The sequence below is a fragment of the Podarcis gaigeae genome (genome assembly GCF_964106915.1).
Source record: "Podarcis gaigeae genome assembly, chromosome: 8".
NCBI classification, from domain to species: domain Eukaryota; kingdom Metazoa; phylum Chordata; class Lepidosauria; order Squamata; family Lacertidae; genus Podarcis; species Podarcis gaigeae.
The window spans coordinates 89921172-89937405 of record NC_139684.1 but is presented as its reverse complement, the minus strand read 5'-3'; the positions used below and the strand labels follow the sequence as shown (position 1 = coordinate 89937405).

The 16234-nt window shown below is 44.6% G+C and overlaps 1 protein-coding gene across 2 annotated transcripts in view; it reads right to left on the bottom strand.

Annotated features, from left to right (window-relative positions):
• Nucleotides 1–16234, bottom strand: part of LOC310851439 (uncharacterized protein) — a 77552-nt gene that overhangs the window by 29248 nt on the left and 32070 nt on the right. Inside the window, exon 2 of one of the 2 annotated variants that reach the window (XM_083753861.1) lies at nucleotides 10449–10877. The gene's annotated coding sequence lies outside the window, so the exon portion shown is untranslated. Of the gene's footprint in view, nucleotides 1–5189; nucleotides 5472–10448; nucleotides 10878–16234 lie in introns of those variants that run through there. The other variant, XM_083753860.1, reaches the window with a different exon arrangement.

Here is a 16234-nt window from a genome sequence, read left to right as displayed (position 1 = left end):
AAGCCATACTTTTTAAACTTGAGAAAAACTTGCAAAATAAATTTTTTGGACCTGTGAACCGGTCTAGTGGGGCTTTGGAGGGGGAACAGAGTGTGTGTGTGGGGGGAATAGCAGCACCCCTCCCCTAAATCTTAAGTACGATTGAAACCCTCAGGCTAAAACAAGAAATCAGGACTTCGAACCAGACATTATTACTCAAAAGTTATTGTTATTATAAAAAGCAACTGAACTCAAGGAGATTTCCTTCCTTGGAGAGAGGCTTGGGATTGTGGTCATTTGAATGGGGCTTGCCTCTAAGTAAGGTTTGAGTATGGGAGAGGGCGGGTTAGTAAAGGTAAAGGGACCCCTGACCATTAGGTCCAGTCGCGGACGACTCTGGGGTTGCGGCATTCATCTCGCTTTACTGACCGAGGAAGCCGGCGTACAGCTTCCGGGTCACGTGGCCAGCAGGACTAAGCCGCTTCTGGTGAACCAGAGCAGCGCACAGAAATGCCGTTTACCTTCCCGCCAGAGCGGTACCTATTTATCTACTTTCACTTTGACGTGCTTTTGAACTGCTAGGTGGGCAGGAGCAGGGACCGAGCAACAGGAGATCACCCCGTCGCGGGGATTTGAACCACCGACCTTCCAATCCTCGAGCCCTAGGCTCAGTAGTTTAACCCACAGCACCATTTGCATTAATAATTGCAGAAGACAAACACACATACATTAAGTATATAAACCACATGTCTAGAGCAGTGCACAGAAACGCCGTTTACCTTCCCGCCGGAGCGGTACCTATTTATCTACTTGCACTTTGACATGAAATGGGAGCTCACCCCGTCGCGGGGATTCAAACTGCCGACTTCCTGATCAGCAAGTCCTAGGCTCTGTGGTTTAACCCACAGCGCCACCCGTGTCCCACTAGTGTGTAAAACCCTTAATATGAATACTTATGGCCTGAGCCCAAGCATGTTTATTCTGAAGTAAAACCTGTGTGGATTGGGACTGCCTCCCATGTAAATTGGCTGGAAATGGAAGCCATAGGCTGCAATCCGCTCCGGTCAGTGGTGGGAGGAGAACTGAGGCTCATTTGGCACCAGCGAGTTGGGGACAGGAGCCTGTAGGGAAGCTGTTGTAGATATTATCATTATTTATAAAAAGTAGTGTTTATTTGCTGCTCTTTTCACGCTGAAGCCGCCGCTGGTTGGTTCCAGGAATGTGCGCCCCTTCCTCCAGGTGGGGCTTCCTGTAACCCCACCAGCTGAAAGAAATTACTGGCCGGTTGTCACCTTGAGGAGCAGACAAAGAAGGCAGTGGTGGCTGGCGGCAATTCTCAATGGCCAGAAATACCTTCCCGTCCCAAGGATTATCCAGGACTACGGACAGACGGATACTCAGTTTCTTAAAGTGAGCGCTTTGTTTTTTTAATGAAACAAACCAGGAGACCCCAGCAGAACGCCTTGTGCAAAGTGCTTCTAGGTTTGGCGGCTGTTGTTTTTAAGCGCATGTTGTAGGGGAAAAGGGAAATGATGGCCAGCACATTGAGCCTGTGCCTTTCTCTCTGTTTCTCATCCGAAAGGGGAAGGAGCAGGAGGCAGGGAGAGCAGTCTCTCTCTAACCGGCCAGGATGATGGCGAAAAGAAATTATGCCGCTGCCACCACCCCATTCATAGCTCCCGTCCCCAGGGCCCCACGACAGACGAACGCGCAAGAGGGGAGCATATGAATGGGGGGCGGCGGCGGCATTTCTTTTAGACATCATCCTGGCTGCTTAGAGAGAGACTGCTCTCCCTGCTTCCTGCATTCCGGGGGCGGGGGGCCTGCTGCGAAGGCACCCTGCCAGAATAGTGGTGCCGGGGGCAGCCCGCTCCCTCCGCAAGCCCGTTCCTCCGCCAGTGCCTGTGACTGAAGCTCTTTCCACACTAAAATCGTTTTCCCCCACTGTGAATTCTTTGATGGATAAGAAGTTTAGGCTTCTCAGTGAATCTCTTTCCACGTTCCAAACACTGATATGGCTTCTCCCCTGTATGAACTATTTGATGGGACACTTAGCTGGTGGCTGTGACTGAAGCTCTTTCCACATTCCAAGCACTGATAGGGTTTTTCTCCTGAATGAATTTGCTGAGAAGTGAAACTGCCCTTTTGACTGAAACTCTTTCCACACTCTTGGCACTGATAGGGTTTCTTTCCTGTATAAATTCTTTGATGGGCCAAGAGATTGCCACTCTTACTGAAGCTCTTTCCACATTCCAAACACTGATATGGCTTCTCCCCCTGTATGAATTCTTTGATGGACACTTACCGTATTTTTCACTCCATAGGATGTACCTAGTTTTTAGAGGAGGAAAGCAAGAAAAAAATATATATTCTGAATCAAATGTTGTACTAAACTATTTAATAAACTACCAGTATATCAGAATAATATTTCAGCCATGTAAAGTGAACAGCGGTCAACAGTGGCATTAAGAACTATCATCACTGTCATTAAAAAATGAAGAGAGACTTTAAGGTTCAAGAACTCTTCTAGTCTTCTGTGAACCCCAAGAACTCATCATTGCGAGAGTCAGAATTTGTGAAGCTCAGTTGCTCATAACCACCGACATCACTTTCTTCGCTATCTTCATATAAAATACCATATTCTCTTCCATCCAAAGCATTGCTAATGCCACATTTTTTGAATGACTGGACAATGATTTCCTCCTTCACGGAGTGCCATGATGTTTTCACCCATTCACAAACTTGAGTGATAGTGGGCCTCTTCATTTGTCCAGTAGGTTTCAGATCATGATTATCAGCAGCCATCCATTTGTTCCACTCTTCTCGCATAAAGACCTTAAATGGCTTGTTGATGGAACCACCGAGAGGTTGCAACTGGCTGGTAAGAGCTCCAGGAATTACAGCTAGATGGGTCTTCACTTCTTCAAAGCACTTTTTTGTTTTGCTAATATGGGCTCTAAGCTGGTCAAGTACTAATAAGGCAGGTTTTTTCAAAAGCCCTCCAGGACGTTTGGACCACACTTTTTCAACCCATACTCTCATTCCATTTTCATCCATCAATCCTTTCTCATGAACATGTACAACAATTCCTCGTGGAATCACTTCTTTTGGAAATGTTTTCCTTTTGAAAATTAACATGGGTGGCAATTTGGTGCCGTCTGCACAGCAAGACAACACAACTGTGTAATGGGTTTTCTCCTGTCCGGAGGTTTTCACAGCAATAGTTTTGGCAACTTTCAGATTAACAGTCCTATTAGATGGCACATCAAAGGTTAGCGGGACTTCATCCATATTCCCAATCTGGCCATTTTCAAACCCATTTTTCTTCCTAGCATCAATTACAAATTTATGAAAAGACAGAATCTTAGATTGATATTCTTCTGGCATTTTTTGCGCAATTCTAGTTTTGGTGCACATAGCAAGGCCACATCGCTTCATAAATCTGCAGCACCATGATGGTGAGCCAGTAAAATCGTGAATGCCTTTCTCTACAGCAATGCGTTTAGCTTCACATATTATCATTTTTGTAGAGACTGGGAAGCCGTTATTCTGGTGATATGTGATCCATTCTTTCATGGCCACGTCCAACTGTGGCCACTTTGCAGCATTTCCACGAAAAGTGTGCTTACTTTTATCTGCTTTTTGCAGCTGGTCCTCCTGTTTCCTCCAATCTCTTATCATTTTTTCAGTTCGAGGTGGCCCAAAATGTCTCTCCGCTGCTCTGTTTCCATGCTCTTTAGAATATTTAACTACCTGTAGTTTAAAAGGAATCCTATATGCTAGTCTTTTCTGCTTTATCATGCTTGTATGTAGAAAGGGGGAGGTTTTCTGCAAGAAAATACAGAGATGAAGGAACTGTCAGTAATGTATCTCCAATTTTTACCACTGAGCGCTGCCCATATTAAATATAGCTGACATACCGTCTGGGGGAAAAAAGTTATCACCCTAAAAGTTTATTGATATTATAGCATAAACCCATATGATTAATTATATATTATTTACTAAATTATTCCTTTATATATTTTTCTTTGATAAAATACTATATGATTTTCACTATTTATGAGCGTTTTATTTTTAAATTGTAAAATAAGAAAGTCATCACTTGTAAGAGACTTCAGAAATATAAAGCGACTAGTTTATTAAAATGTGTTAGTAAAAATGGCAGACATTCAAAACTTTTTGCTGAAATATATGAGCTTATTTGTAATTTGTATCGCCAAAAGAATAAATTTTCATGTAGAAAATTGCCAATTCAAATTAAATCTGAAATGGAGATTGATATATTACATTCATATTGTGAAATATATTTAAATAGAATTAATATTTTCTCATTTTCTTATATTAAGAAACCTCTTCTCAGTAAAACCCATATTAAAATAGGTTTGAGGTTAAACAACTGGCATGTAGTTGGTCTGAACATGTTGGCTGAGAGACCTTTCATGTCAGGCATGGCAAAGGGTGTCCACTGAACTCAGGAGGGATTCAGTGCGTGGGCCAGGGGACAGCAGGAAAGCATGCTCAGCCCACCCCTCTAATCGGCAGGCTCAGCTGTGTATATCGCGAGATAGCATTTTTTTATCTTGAAGGAGTATCGGTAAGGTAAAGGAAGGCACTGCTGTCCTGGCGAGACCAGTTGCTTAGGCGACGAGTGGGAAAGCAACACGGTGCCGGACAGACCCGATAGGCTGCCCCATTGGGATGACGCTCGTGTGAGAGCCCGTGCTTGCAGGCTCGTTCCCACCGCCTGCAGCTCAGTCAGCCTGCCTCCAACTCATCAGCTTTCCCAGCCGCTGCACCAACAGCTGCCGCCGCTCTTTTCAATGAGCCTCATTCTGCAGCTGCAACACCTATCTCCCTGGGCAATGCTTGCTCAGACATTACTCGACTCTGGCGGTAGTACCTCTCTCTCTCTCTCTCTCTCTCTCTCTCTCTCTCTCTCTCTGGCCTGGCATTAAGCCGCAGCAAACTCCTGCTGCAACTACGGCACATCCGCTCCCCGGAAGAGTGGAGGCCGGGGGAGCAGGGTGGAGAGAGAGAGCGAGAGAGCGCTTGTCTAGATCAGGTGTTGTGGTTGTTAATTTGTATACTGCCCTCCATCCGAAGATCACAACATAAAAATGCAAAACAGAAACAGAACAATATCGCCTTGCAAGCAAAACCCCAAAGTGTTGCCTGCCAGCCTTGCTTGCTCATCCAAGGGATAGAGAGACCTGTTTCCTCTACAGATAGGTAGCCGTGTTGGTCTGCCATAGTCAAAACAAAAAAAATTCCTTCCAGTAGCACCTTAAAGACCAACTAAGTTAGTTCTTGGTATGAGCTTTCGTGTGCATGCACACTTCTTCAGATACACTGAAACAGAAGTTTCCAGACCCTTCTATATAGTGAGAAGGTGGGGAGGGGTATTACTCAGAAGGGTGGTGGGAATGGGTGATTGGCAGATAGCTGTGATGAGCCTGTTGACTACTCTTAACGACTGCAATAGGTCTTACAGGAAAAAGCAAGGGGTGAGAAGGTGAAAAATGGCTCTGTCAAATTGGGACAGGGAGCTCCTGCCAAGCAATATATTCGCCTCTTCCCCCGAGGCTTAGCTGCCAGATGCCCATGTGTGTCTGAAGGCTCTGAGGGAGGCGTTGCCCCGAAGTAGAGGAAACAAAAAAAAAATCCTTCCAGTAGCACCTTAAAGACCAACTAAGTTAGTTCTTGGTATGAGCTTTCTGTGTATCTGAAGAAGTGTGCATGCACACAAAAGCTCATACCAAGAACTAACTTAGTTGGTCTTTAAGGTGCTACTGGAAGGATTTTTTTTTGTTTCCTCTACTTCGGGGCAACGCCTCCCTCAGAGCCTTCAGACACACATGGGCATCTGGCAGCTAAGCCTCGGGGTAAGAGGCGAATATATTGCTTGGCAGGAGCTCCCCGACCCAATTTGACAGAGCGCGCGAGGGAGAAAGATCGCCCTCTGCGCTGGCTCCTGGCTGCTCCCATGCAAGTCACAGAGCCCCTCGGACGGAGGGAACTCTAAAGAGTGTTCTCAAGCCCTCCTCCCCCGCCTCGTCTCTCCCCACCCCGTGGCGCGGGCGTCGCCATTAGGACGCTGACACAGGCAGCGCGTCACACCCACGCCCCTGCGGGAACCAAAGTCCCCAGCTCCGCCTCTGCCAGGGACCACACAATCACTCCACAAGACACACAGACATTTCCCCTTAATTCTTAAGAGAAAAAAAGTGCATCTTATGGAGCGGAAAATACAGTAGCTGGTGGCTGTGGCTGAAGCGCCTTCCACGTTGCAGGCACTGACAGGATTTTTCCCCTGAATGAATTCTCTGATGAGAAGTGACACTGACCCTTTTTTTGAAGCACTCTTGGCACTGATATGGTTGCTCCCCGGTGTGAATTCTAAGATGCACAAAGAGACGGGCGTTCCGACTGAAGTTCTTTCCACATTCCAAGCACTGACTGAAGCTCTCTCCGCACTCTGAATATGGATATCGCTCCTCCAATTCATCATCACCTGCAACTGAGAGACAAACATATTTTAGATTAGAGCCTCAGGAATAAATGCAGCCCCAACTAACAAGAGTAATGCCAATTAATGCTTGTGACAGAGAAAGAACTAAAGGGAATTATATAATAATAGTAGTAATAGTAATGTTATTATTTACACCCAACCCATCTGGCTGGCTTTCCCCAGTCACTCTGGGCGGCTTAGAGCATATATAAAAGCATAGTAAAACATCAGGAATCAAAAACGTCCTGATACAGGGCTGCCTTCAGTCTTCTAATATTTGTGTAGTCCTAGATGTCCTTGACATCACAGAGTTAAGCAGCTCAGAGTGTGCGTCCAGCCTCCTGTGGGGCAGAGAGAGACTCTGCATCACTTCCAAGAGTCTCAAGTTCTTTGTTCTGTTCTAGTTTCGTTTTCGTCCGGGACAGACACCTTTGTACAATGTTCCGTGATAATGCCTAGAATGCTGTAAATAAACTGCTTTTAGTTTTAGTAACTATATGAGAGCCTGATTTATGCGCACCGATGCACAGAAGACAGAAGGCTCTGTCTTCCTGACCGCTGTGTGACTCTGCTTTTGCTCAGAGCTTTGGAATGTGTGCGCAGCAGAAGCCTGCCGGACCCGATGTCTCTGAGCAATAAATTATTCCAGATTCTGTTGGACCAGAAGCGGTTTAGTCCTGCTGGCCACATGACCCGGAAAGCTGTCTGTGGACAAATGCCAGTTCCCTCGGCCTGAAAGTGAGATGAGCGCTGCACCCCATAGTCACCTTTGACTGTACTTAACAGTCCAGGAGTCATTTTCCTTTACTTTTAGCTGCCATGACTGAGAAGATGGAACGCCCTCCCATCAGATGTCAAAGCGATAAACTACTACCTGACATTCAGAAGACATCTTAAGGCAGCCCTGTTCAGGGAAGTTTTTAATGTGTGATATTTTAGTGTTTTTTGGTTTCTATGGAAGCCGCCCAGAGTGGCTGGGGAAACCCAGCCAGATGGGCGGGGTACAAACAATAAATTATTATTATTATTATTATTATTATTATTATTATTATTATTATTAGATGGGAGGTCTTCCTACAGGTTCACCGCTTGAGATTCAAAAAGCCTGGCTCTTTTCTGGGATGGATTTTATTAGGCCCAATCACGGAAACTTTGCCAAATCCAATGCCAATCCTATCTTTGGTCAACCAGAGAGAGACAGAAGCAAGAACAAAGCAGGAAACGTGACTGGAGCTACTTCAACATCCCAGATCACTCTGAATCCTACATTGAAGAAGGCCTGGGCAGTTCAGACAGCCTGGTCAGGGTTTTAAAAGGCAGAACTGGAGGAAGAATATTCACAGGGAAAGCAATCAATAGCCATCCATTCAAGGTTTGCTGTGGGAGTGTTAACATCCCAGGTGCTGCGGGTGGCGCTGTTGAGCCCCATCAAAATATCAGAGGTTCGTCACATAGAGAGATGTCTTGCATTACAAAACAGATAGGATGATCCAATAGGGAGCCTTACCGAGAGAGTCCAAGATGCCACGATTCTCCTCCATGACTTCCTTATGGAGAGCTCTCTGGTCAGGATCCAGCAACGCCCACTCCTCGTCTGTGAAATGGACAGCCACATCTTCAAAGCACACTGGACCCTAACAGAACAGGAAAAAGGCTGTCCTCTTAGACAAGAGAAAGGTGATCTGTTACATTTTACTCTGTTGTTTTCTGCCTCTTAATTGCTGTTCTGTTTTAATGGGTTTGTTTTGCTGCAAATTTTGATTATGGGTGCATATTTTAATGTCTTAATGGAACCCTTTTATTGTTTATTTTAATGATGAACATAAAGAACCTGGTCTTCTCCAGATCATGGTTTTCCTGTTTGCCACATGGAAGGATCCCTTCTCTCCTCTCCCTGTTTTTGGTTCTAGGGGGTGGGGGGAGAGACCTCCAGATGCCCCCAAGCCAACTTCAAGGTCACATGGGGGCATGTGAGGAGAGGGAGGAAAGCCCCATTGTGTGAATGAGGACGTGCAGCCTGGCCACAGTTGGGTATAGTGTGTAAACTGCTTAGAAGTCTATTTTAGCATTCAATCTAGAAATAAAACTGCAACGGTTGATAAATAAAATTAGTGACATTCAGAAGGTGAGGCGGCACTTCCCTATTCTCAGCACATAAACATCACTGAATGGCGTTTCATCGTTTGTGCCCAGAGGAGCTGTGGAGGCAGGGACTCTGGGTGATGTCCAAGGCACAAATTTGGCAACTCTCCAAAGTCAGTCTTGTCAGCTAGGAGTCCGTTTCCCTAAAATTAAAAGATTTGGCAGAAAAACAGGCCTGTTCTGGAAGGAAAGAGTTAAAAGAAAAATCTGCTAAACTACACAGTCATTGGAGGTCAAGTTTCGGACTTCAAAAAGACTCCTTTCTTGCCGTTTTGATGAATGAGGTGAGCGGCTGCCGTACTTTTGCATTTCTTATATTTGTTATTTCATGATTTGGTGAACCCCACCAAGAAAGAATTAATTACCCAAAGGAAATGCAGGAGGAGTAAAATAAATGGACTTATTGACCATCACAGTCCTTGGTGGAGAGTCCTGATCAAAACTGGCAGAGGAAGATCAGATATGATCATAACAGCTCGGGCTAAGGAGGAAGATGGCAACGGTAAAAGCTCTGCTGCATTAAGAAAAAGGATATGATCAGAAAAAGCCTCCTTCAACAGGGGCAGATTGGAGATATTTTTTTATTGGAATTGCAAAAGGGGTGTACTTTACAGAGGATGCATAGAATCATAGAATTGGAAGAGACCACAAGGGCCATCGAGTCCAACCCCCTGCCAAGCAGGAAACACCATCAGAGCACTCCTGACATATGGTTGTCAAGCCTCTGCTTAAAGACCTCCAAAGAAGGAGACTCCACCACACTCCTTGGCAGCAAATTCCACTGTTGAACAGCTCTTACTGTCAAGAAGTTCTTCCTAATGTTGAGGTGGAATCTTCTTTCTTGTAGTTTGGATCCATTGCTCCGTGTCCGCTTCTCTGGAGCAGCAGAAAACAACCTTTCTCCCTCCTCTATGTGACATCCTTTTATATATTTGAACATGGCTATCATATCACCCCTTAACCTCCTCTTCTCCAGGCTAAACATGCCCAGCTCCCTCAGCCGTTCCTCATAAGGCATCGTTTCCAGGCCTTTGACCATTTGGGTTGCCCTCCTCTGGACACGTTCCAGTTTGTCAGTGTCCTTCTTGAACTGTGGTGCCCAGAACTGGACACAGTACTCCAGGTGAGGTCTGACCAGAGCAGAATACAGTGGCACTATTACTTCCCTTGATCTAGATGCTATACTCCTCTTGATGCAGCCCAGAATTGCATTGGCTTTTTTAGCTGCCGCGTCACACTGTTGGCTCATGTCAAGTTTGTGGTCAAGAATGCATTTGCTTTACAGGATTCTCTGGCACCTCTCAGTAGGACAGACAAAACTTGGCAGAAGACCTAATGACTCCTTCCGATCTGGAGGTGTCCAGAGAACAGAGATGGATGAGCAAGACTCAGCTGGCCCTGAAGCAGTGTTACCGGAAAAATCCGAGGGCTCCCTTGGAAAAAAACAAAGACACCAACCAGGATAACTTGGAGCAAAACAGCAGCCTGTAGGCTTGGCCTTTACTGAACAGGGTGTTCCCCTCACTTGCAGGAGAGAGGAAAGACACAGAAAAATGGTGTGCAAGACCTTATAAAAACTTTTGAAATTCCCCTCCTCTAGATCAAGCTCACCCCCAGAAACATCATGCATACATTACAGAAAGGAGGGGTTGAGGGAGGAGTTGGTGGTAACCTGAGTGTCCTGTCACCTGGCTGGTTCCCCCTTTCCCCCTCCCCATGAGTCACTTCTAGGAGACAAAGGGGAGTTGGCAGAGGGGTCTTCTTTGGGGGGACCCTCCCCTGCAGCCCTGGGACCCCCCATCTCCCCAAGGCAACTCACCGGATCCCAGAAAGGTCCCCCAGACAACACTTGTGGAGCAGAGAGACAAAAGCCTGGATGGGGGCGGAGGTTTTGCTCTGGGGAGCCTCCTCCCTTTATTCCTCTCCAGGAAGCCAGCTGGGTGCCACTTAACCCTTTTGCTGGTTCCTCTCTCCCTGCGGGGACCTTGGGGGCCTGGCAAGCTTCTCCCTCCGTGGGAGAACAGATTTCTGTACATCTCAAGAGCAACAAGAATGTATTCCTTCCCAACCTTTGCTTGAGAAGTAAAACTCTGCAAGTGTTTGGCTCCAGGGTCCCTTGAGAGAGAGTTGGTTCTGACTCTCTGAGCAAAGAGGAAGGAAAAGGGGGTCCTGCAAGGAGAGGATGAGGGGAAGACCCCTTTTTCTAGGGGTGGGGGAGAGGGATTGGGCTCCCGGGTCAAGAGAGCACCTTGTATCCTGGCACTGAAAAGACACCCTCCCGACACACACACACACACACACACACACACTTGGTGGCATCTCCTAGTTCCAACTTGCAAACCACCTCCCCTCAATGGGCTTTGGACTACAACTCCCAACCGGGCCTGCCAGCAGAAGGCAGGGGGGATGGAAACAGCCGTCCAAAAGGTCCAGCCAGCTCCAGAGGCGACCCAAGGCTGCTCTCCAACGGGCGCTGCTCCAGGCATCTGAGTTGCCCAGTTCAAGGGAGCTGGCGGGACTAAGAACCGGGGTTCCTGAATCGCAGGGGTTGGACTAGATGAGCCTGGAGTGTCCTCTTCCAGGATTCCTCTTCTGGCTGCCAATGCCACGGCTGGAATGTCTCCCAAAACTGCCCCCCCCCTTTCACAAGGAGCTCTCCCCCCCCCCCCCGCTACCTTTGACTACCCTTTGACAGGCAACCATCTCCAATCTCCTTGGTGGACAATCCCAGCCAAAGATGCATTAGATTCTCTGAAATCTACTCAGGAGTCCTGTAGTGACTTCATGCTCTTTATTGCAGCTTGTAAAGCAGTGATTTAATAGCAACCCCCCCCCCCAACTTCAGGCTTTTATATACATTATTTACACAATCAGTCCCGTCTGACTGGCTGATTCTGCTTCCCTCCTGGAGCCTGATTGGTCTTTTCCTGCAGGCCAATCAGTTGTTGCATTCTAGGATCCTACTTGCCATTTGTTCTAGGCTCCAAGCTTAGTACATAACCCCCCTGCCCTCTACGTTCCCGTTGCGCCCAGAAGGTTAGCATTTGTAGTCGTTGAGGTATGCTGGTCACCTATGTATGTGTTGTGGTTTTGGGTGTCTCAGTAGGGGTTCCTGGTTCCGGCTCTTGTTCCAGGGCTGCCGGTTGTGACGGGGTTCTTGGATTGGACGCCGCTGGTCCACTCGGTTGTGGTTCACGTTCCTGTGGCTGCTCAGCCTCGGTCACTTCTGGACTTCCTAGTTCTGCCTCCCTTACCCGCTCCTCCTTCTCTATGGGCCTCACCCTTCTGCTATCCCCTTGGGATTCCTCTGTCCAGCCTTCCTTGCAGTTTCCCCCCCAGGAATCATCCGGAAGTTCAATAGTCCCAAGAAGGCTTGGAGTTCTGCCTTACCCTTAGGTGCAGGGGCGTCGCAAATAGTCCTCACCTTGTCCCCGATCAGGTGGACTCTTAGACCCCGCCAGGGTGGCAAGGACATGGCTGACCATTGGCACCGGGTATGCATGAGCCATAAGGGCCTTGTTACATTTGTAGTCTGTGCAGATGTGGACTGAGCCATTGGGCTTGACGGGTGTGATGATTAGGGTTTCTCAAGGGCATTAGGCTAGAGCACTCCTTGCTCCACAAGCCGGTCTAATTCCTCGTCAATGCGGGGTTTTAAGGGTGAACGGGACCTGGTGGGCCTTGAACCTGATGGGTCGTATGGCAGGGTCTAGTTGTAGGCCAATGGGGTGGGCAGTATATCACCCCAATGCCCCATCAAAAACCCCTGAAAACACTTTGCACATGGCGTCCACTTCCACATGGGAGCTGCTGCAGTTTACCTCAGTGATGGCTAGCCCCAGTGGCCCAAACCATGCCAATCCCAGTAAGCTAACATAGCGCCCCTTGACCACAATCAAGTCCAAACGCCACTTCCGCCCTCGATATTGTACATTGAAGGTTCCCACCCCCATCGTGGGGACCTTGCATTTATGGAAGTCTCCCGGAGGGTGAATGGGGCTGGCCAAACTTGGAGCCGCCACTGAGACACAATTCCTTAATGTCCATGCCAAAATTATGGACAGGGTTGAGCCTGTAACAAGCTCCATGCGGCAAGGGGCTGCCTCTATCTGTGCCTTGATGTAAATTGTTTCTGCATTTATTTTATTTTTTAATTAAAATTTTATTTTATTTATACAACAAGAAAAACAAACAAACAAAAATACCAAATTACACACAAATTACAAAAATAACCATAGACCCATAATTTTCTTAGCAAACAATAAAACATCTATTGGTCTTAACACTAAAGACCCAACCTCCTGTCTATTCCAAATTTCAAAATCATATTACTTATTGCCAATAAACATTTTTTTCAAAATTAAACTTATTCTCGATAAATCTAATTTCTTATATCTACCTTACAACTATTACTGAAATTCCTCGAATGCTGCAACAGAATTTAAACTACTATATTTATTTTTCAGATATTCTTTGAAAACCTCCCATTTAGAAACAAATTCCTGTTTTGATTTATTCTTTTTTTCTGATAAACCATCTAATTCAGCATATTCTGTCAGCTTTTGGATCCAATCTTGTATAGAGGGGATTTCATTACTCTTCCATTTTGCTGCAATCAAAACTCTTGCTGCCGCCGTCGCATATAAAAAGATACCCTTCCTCTTTTGGGGAATATCCAAATCTGTTATTCCCAGGAGGTAGACCTCTGGTGTTTTATTGAAAGAGATCTTTAGCATTTTTTGCAGTTCTGCATGTATACGTTCCCATAATACCTGTATTTTCCTACATAACCACCACATATGGTAGAATGTTCCTGAGCCTTCACATCTCCAACAATTACTTGACACGTTTTTATACATTTTTGAAAGTTTCCATGGTGTTAGATACCATCGGTGTTGCATTTTTTGAAAGTTCTCTCTAATCGTGTAACAATTTGTGAATTTCCAATTGTTCTTCCCTAAATTTTCCCATTGTTGCCATGGTTATTGAATGGCCAAAATCCTGGGACCACCTCACCATTGCCACTGTTACCTCCTCCTCTTTGACTGTCCAGTCAAGGAGGAGTCGGTAAGTTTTGGAAAGAGTTTTTCTTTTAGAATTTACAAGATCAGATTCAAATTGGGAAGTTTCTGTGGAGAACCCCTTTTGTTTGTCAGATTTAAAATTTTCAAATAGCTGATGGTATTGGAACCAGTCTGAAATGTGTTCTCTTATTTCCTCAAAGTTTTTAAATTTTATTTGGCTATCTTCATTTTTTAGAAGTATTTTATATGTTGGCCAGCTTTCCTGAGTATTTTTCCGTTTTACTGCTATGGCTTCTACTGGAGAAGTCCACCATGGGACCTTAGGCTCCAGCAGGTCTTTATATTTTTTCCATAAGGCAAAGAGTGACTTTGTTATTATATGGTTGGTAAATTTTTTATGAATTTTCGCTTTTCCATATATTAGGTAGGCATGCCATCCCCAACGGTTGTCAAAACCTTCCAGGTCCAAGAGGTCCGGATCCTGCAGCGTGCACCAATCTTTTAGCCAGGTGAAACAGGCTGCCTCATAGTAAAGTTTTAGGTCAGGTAGGGAAAAGCCTCCTCTCTCTTTTATGTCTATTAAGATCAGGCGTTTAATCCTAGGTTTCTTCCCTTCCCACAGGAATTTGGAAATTTCTCTTTGCCATATCTTGAGACAACCTGCTTCACCCAGTATTGGGATCATTTGAAATAAAAAGATTAATTTTGGAAGCACATTCATCTTTATAATGGAAATCCTACCCAGAAATGTTTATTTTAGTTTACTCCAGGTTACCAAGTTTTTTCTAATCTCTAACCAAGTTTTGGTATAATTATCCTGAAATAAGTTTATGTTCTTGGGGGTGATCCAAATACCCAAGTATTTCGCTTTTGAAGAGATTTTCAGGCCCAATATTTTTTCTAAGTCCTTTTCTTTTGTGGTTACATTTTTAACAAGCATTTTTGTTTTTGTTATATTCAGCTTAAAGCCTGCCACTTCTCCAAATTCTTTAATCAATTCCAGCACTCTTTTCAGACTTTCTTTAGGGTTTTCAGTCATAACAAGTAAATCGTCTGCAAAAGCTTTAATTTTATGTTTTTTTATAATAATATTTATTAAGTTTTTATTTACACAATAAAAAACATACATAATAACATAGTATTTTCCAATATCCACATTTCATTCTCATCTTTAGACTTCCTCACATCTCTTGTTCCTGCATCCTAAACTCATAAATTTTACTAGCAAATTATTAACTTGTTTCAATTCATATAATATATTTTTCCAATATTAAATCTCAGATTTTAGAATTTAAATCACTCTTTTGAAGACTTAGTTATAACAATTTATCCAAAATTTGTCTTTTCTTTCAATTACAATTAGATTTGTATTCCTTGTAGCTAATTTGTTGGAGCCATTCTATTGCTAATCTTACATCTTTCTTAACATTCATACAATTTACAATATTTTTGTATATAGTCCTTAAATTTCTTCCATTCCTCCTCCACCAGTTCTTCTCCCAGATCTCGGATTCTGCTAGTCATCTCCGCCAGTTCCATATAGTCCATCAGTTGCATCTGCCATTCTTCCAGTGTGGGCAAATCTTGAGTTTTCCAGCTTTTGGCGATGAGTATCCTTGCTGCTGTTGTAGCATACATAAAAAAGGTTCGATCCTTCTTTTGCACACTCTGGCCGACAATGCCTAAAAGAAAGGCCTCTGGTTTCTTAGGGAAGGTATACTTAAATACCTTTTTCGGGTCATTATATATCATTTCCCAGAAAGCCTTCATTCTAGGGCAAGTCCACCAGAGGTGAAAGAATGTTCCTTCAGCTTCTTTACACTTCCAACATTTATTGTCAGACACATGATATATCTTTGCAAGCTTGACTGGAGTTATGTACCACCTATATATCATTTTCATAATGTTTTCTTTCAAGGCATTACATGCCGTAAATCTCAAACCTGTGGTCCATAACTTTTCCCAGTCCGCGAACATAATGTTGTGCCCTATGTCCTGTGCCCATTTTATCATAGCTGATTTGACCGTTTCATCCTGTGTGTTCCATTTTAGCAGCAAGTTATACATTCTTGAAAGTAACTTAGAGCTGGGTTCTAACAGTTCTGTTTCTAACTTTGATTTTTCCACCTGGAATCCTAACTTTTTATCTGACTTAAAAGCTTCTTTAATCTGAGCGTAATGTAACCAATCTCGCACTTTCCCCTGTAATTTCTCCAAACTCTGCAACCTCCAATTGTCTCCATCTTTTTCTATTATTTCCCAATATTTCGGCCATTTGGCCTCCATATTGAGTCTTTTCGGGGCCTTAGCCTCCATTGGTGATAACCACCTTGGGGTCTTATTTTCCAATAAATATTTATATTTTAACCAGACATTGAAGACTGCTTTTCTGACAACATGGTTCTTGAAAGCCTTATGTATTTTAACCTTGTCATACCACAAATATGCATGCCAACCAAAAGCATTGTTAAATCCTTCCAAATCTAAAACATCGGTGTTTTCAAGAAGTAGCCAATCTTTCAACCAGCAGAAAGCTGCTGATTCATAGTACAACTTTAAGTCTGGCAGGGCAAAGCCCCCT